The sequence below is a fragment of the Otolemur garnettii genome, unplaced genomic scaffold, assembly GCF_000181295.1.
Source record: "Otolemur garnettii isolate 467f Iridium unplaced genomic scaffold, OtoGar3 scaffold00004, whole genome shotgun sequence".
Classification (NCBI taxonomy): Eukaryota; Metazoa; Chordata; class Mammalia; order Primates; family Galagidae; genus Otolemur; species Otolemur garnettii.
The window spans coordinates 32415962-32420975 of record NW_003852399.1 but is presented as its reverse complement, the minus strand read 5'-3'; the positions used below and the strand labels follow the sequence as shown (position 1 = coordinate 32420975).

Sequence of the window (5014 nt, the reverse complement as noted above, 5' to 3'; positions counted from 1 at the left end):
GGGTCCGGGCTGGGGATTCGAACCCGCCACCTTAGGTGTACGTGGCTGGCGCCTTAGCCGGTTGAGCTATAGGCGCTGAGCCTGGACTTGTTTTTTTAATTTCATCTTCAGATTGCTCATTGCAAATGTATGGAAATACATTTGATTTTTGTATACTGTCTTTATGTTCTATAACATTGCCAAATTCAACTGTTGGTTCCTGTAGTTTTTACTGGATTCCTTAGGATTTTCTCTATCCAAAATCACGTAATCTCCAACAACCTACACTTCAAATGGAAACTCCTGTGGCTCTAGGAAACTCCCAGAAATATGATCACCAGTTATCAATATCAAGGTCTTTTAGGGTTCTGAATCTCCATTCTGCACAACTATCCTCATCACTATCAAATTGTTTTTTTCCAAATTAGACCATATTTGTGATCTTTTATAAAAAAGAGGGGTAAAGAAATCCTATTAACAGTAGCCTCAAGGACAAAGAATGTTATATTTCTTGCCTTTTATTTCTAATAAAAGCAATATTCAGGTATTACCATGTAGATTTTAACATCTCACCAACATTTATATGTGTGACAAATTATTGCAAAGAGAGTTTTTGATGTTCTTCTTACTGGGGGAGAAACAGATAAAGAATATTCTTATTATTACCTGTTGTCAGGCTACTACTTCAGAGGAGGGCAGAGATTATGGCTACTTCTTTAACAACTCTGTAAGTAGAAGTGATTAGTTAACAGTAGTGAGCACTACTTATAACTGCATTACTGTATTTGAGGTGGGTTTAACTGACAAGTCTATTTGAATTTTGGTAATGGTAATGCAATTTTTAGACAAAAGATTTTTCATAATTTTACAAAAAGTGTCTTTCTGAGAAAGGCTGGTATAAAACTTAGTGTACAGAACAAGAGAGAAAAATCACAATCTCATTGTTTTTTAAGTAATCAAAGAAAAGTCATCAGTCATATAATGAATGTCAAGGGAATTTCACACCTACAAAAAAGGTACTTGACCAGCAGTTACTCCTAGAACAAATAGGGACAGGAACTCAGTGTATGGTAAAGTAGCTGATATGGGCAAGAAGCATCTTCTATATTCAATTTTTAATAGTTTCTATTATACATATGAAAATCATAAAGAATTCTGGTTTGGTGCCCATAGCACAGTGGCTATGGTGCCAGCCAAATTTACCGAAAGTAGAAGATTCAAACCTGGCCCAGGCCAGCTAAACAATGACAACTGCAACAAAAAAACAGCCAAGGTGCTGTGGCAGGTGCCTGTAGTCCCAGCTACTTGGGAGGCTGAGGCAGGAGAATTGCTTAAAGCCCAAGAGTTTGAGGTTGCTGTGAGCTGTGACATCATGGCACTCTACTGAGTGCAACATAGTGAGACTCTGTCTCAAAAAAAAAAAAATCATAAAAAATTCTGTAACATTATAGAGAAAAGTAATAACAACAAAAATATTTCTTAAACATCATAAACATGTGCCAAGTACCAGTCCAGCTATTTCATGTGGATAAACTCATTTATTGCTCACAACATTCTTACAAGGAAGGTTCTATTTTTTAACCCCATACAGTTACACAAATGGGACTACACTGTATATAGCATCTCTTTAAAATTTAATATCTCATTGGCATATGTATACTTAGTAATAGAGATCTATATCATTATTTTTAGTATTCTCCAATATAGATGTATTGATTTATTAACCTGTCCTCACTGGTGGACATCTGGGTTATTTTGCAATTACAGATGTCACTGCATCATCATACAGTCTTAAATTTTGGCCATTGCTGACTCAGTTAATCTTTTAGGTTAAATTACCAGAAGTGGAGTTCCTTGTTCAAAGAGCATACACTTTTAATACCTATTTTTACAACTTCTATCCATAAAGGTTTACATTTCTACTAAACCTTGCACAAGCACAAATACAATGATTAATAGTATTTTTAGTAACAGTAAATGATAGGTAAGAAGTATCTCATGTATATTATCACTGAGCATTTTTTCATATATTTAATGCATTTCTTTAGGAAATTACATTTTTCCTTAGTGTATATTTCTGTTGGGTGTTGGCATTTCTTTTCTGTAAGACTCCTTTATACTTGTAAAAATTATTTTATTATTATTTTTCTTTTTTGAGACAGAGTCTCAAGCTGTTGCGCTGGGTAGAGTGCTGTGGCATCACAGCTCACGGCAACCACCAACTCTTGGGCACAACTGATATTCTTGCCTCAGTTTTTCTATTTTAGTAGAGATGGGGTATTGCTTTTGTTCAGGCTGGTCTCAAACTCATGAGTTCAAGCAATCCACTCACCTCAGCCTCCCAGAGTGCTAGAGTTACAGGCGTAAGCCACCATGCCAGTCTTGTAAAAATTATTTATATTGAGACAATTAACTCTTCATGTTAAAGAGAAAATATGTTATAAATCTATTTTCTCGTTTTCCTGCTAGGGTGTATTTATCACTTTTTTTTTGTTGCCAAATCCATTGGTCTTCCTTTTGGTTTCTGCTTTTGTGTTATGCTTAGGTTTCCATCTCCTAGATTATATAAATACTTGCTTATATTTTCTTCTAGTATTTGCATGATCATTTTAATATTTTAAACATTTCATTATTTTATCTAGCAGTTGTGTTTTGCACATAGTATGAGGTAGATATATAACTTCATTATTTTCATGAGGAGAAAGTTTCCCCAACATCAGTTTATTAAATAGCCCATACTCTGGAAAGCTGTCATTTCCCCTTCTTTTTTAACACAAGCTCTCTCTCTATTACCCAGGTAAGAATGCAGTGGCATTATTGTAGTTCACTGCAACTTCATACTCCGGGCTCAAACAGCCTCCTGAGTAGCTGGGACTACAGGTGCACACTACCACACTGGCTTATTTTTCTGTTTTTTATAGAGATGGGGTATCACTATGTTGGTCAGGCTGACCTCAAATTGCTGGCCTCAAGCAATCTTCTTGCTTTGCTCTTCCAAAGTGCTAGGCTTGAAGGCGTAAGTCACCACACCCAGCCTGTCAAAATGTTGCCTGTCCTATTGCCAAAATGTTGCCATGATGTTGATAACTTTTTTGTTAAGTTCTTTGCTTGCTAATCAAACCAGATGGAGTCTTTAACATTAGCGGATAAGGAACATTTTCCAATTTATTTAGTATACTTGTTTTGTACTATTGTTGAGAGAGGGTACTCACTGGTTGCCCCAGCTGGTCTGGAAACTCCTAGGCTAAATGAATCCTCCCACATCAGTCTCACAAGTGGCTGGGACTACAGGGGTATACCACCATGCCTAGCTAGTTAACTTCTTGAACATTAAACTAGATGTTTTGGCTTATTGTCTCCTAGTTCTGTTTTCCCTCTAGGATTTCACATACTTCTCAAGGACACTTGACTCCTTTCTAGTTAGCAGCTATCTTAGGGAGACTGAAAACTAAGTAGGTACCAGCCCTGGTCAAAAGCTATTGCCCCACTAAGGTATTCCTGGGAATATTATTTTGGCATAATGCTATTTATTTTAATAGTTGCCCATCCAGTGTGCCAGAGCCCTGTATATAATCTATATGAAGTAACAGTAAGGGTCACTGTTGGTCATAGTTATAAGCCCCTTGTACCAGAGCCCACTCTTCTCAAGACTGACATACGTGCTTAGCAGCCCAGAAGGGATACTTTCAACTGCAGACCTGTTTCCACTGGGTAATACTTAGAAGCTCATTAATAGTCCCTTAAATATTTTTCTAATCTTTTAAGAAAGGAATAGAGATGGACTGTCTTCAAAGTACACGGCCACTCCTTACTGTGTGGTTACCTCAGGAAAGTAGGGTGAAAGGAAATGTGTATTTGCCTATTGACTTCTTAGATAACCCATGCTTCAGTATTTGCTACTTTGTTCTTGTTCATCTGGGTCATCTCTACATTAATGCTTATTTTATTTTGGTAAGAGGCAAGATAGTAATATAGTAAGATCCTATTTATTGAAAACATGACTGGTGGGTGGCTCCTGTGGCTCAGTGAGTAGGACACCGGCCCCATATACTGAGGGTGGCAGGTTCAAACCTGGCCCTGGCCAAACTGCAACAAAAAAATAGACAGGCGTTGTGGCGGGCACCTGTAGTCCCAGCTCCTTGGGAGGCTGAGGCAAGAGAATCACCTGAACCCAAGAATTGGAGGTTGCTGTGAGCTGTGACACTACAGCACTCTACTGAGGGCAATAAAGTCAAACTCTGTCTCTAAAAAAAAAGAAAAGAAAAGAAAACATGGTTTGTATCCTTTCCTAACCTACCAATTACCTCATCCCCTGCTTAGATCAACATGCACATCTTTATTCATTCTCTTTGCTCATTATCTTCCTTCAGTTTTCATCATGTTTATGGAGCTTCCTGAACAGTTTGGGTTTTTTTTGGGGGGAGGGGGGTGGTGAGAGGAGAGGGAAGGAAATGATTGATTCTAGGAAAAATAGCACAGTTCAGTGAGCAAAAAGCTTAATGTTCGATGAGCTGCAGAGCACTTAGTGGGCAAGTTTTATAACTTTATAACCTCAGAATCGGATCCGTGTCTCAAAATTCTAGCTGTGACCAACACTGTGCAAGTCAGTATTTGTAAATTGGAATGCTCTATGCAAATGTATGGTATTATTATCAGTGGTAGGAATGTCATTACTAAGTATTTCTTTATGTTTAGAGAATATAAGTAGTATATACTCAGAAATGTGATAGACTATAATTTCTGTCTAAAAAAATCTATTTTTTAAATATCAGTTGGAATTGCTAAAATACCAGCTTCAGAAATGAACTTCTATAATACTTAATAGGCACGTGGTACCAAAGTACCTAATGGCATACAATTTAGTCTGATCTTTTTTTACTACAACACCAATTACTAGGTGTAGAGGAAATCTAACTAAAAAAATAAGAAGGAAGTGAACGGTAAGAAATGTAAGAAATACTTTGTATAATTTGAAAGTTTTGCTGGCTCGGCGCCTGTGGCTCAAGCGGCTAAGGCGCCAGCCACATACACCTAA

General features: G+C 37.3%; 1 protein-coding gene across 1 annotated transcript in view; it reads left to right on the top strand.

Moving 5' to 3' along the window:
* FAM92A (family with sequence similarity 92 member A) overlaps positions 1-5014 on the top strand; it is a 28436-nt gene that overhangs the window by 14232 nt on the left and 9190 nt on the right. The window lies entirely within an intron of this gene.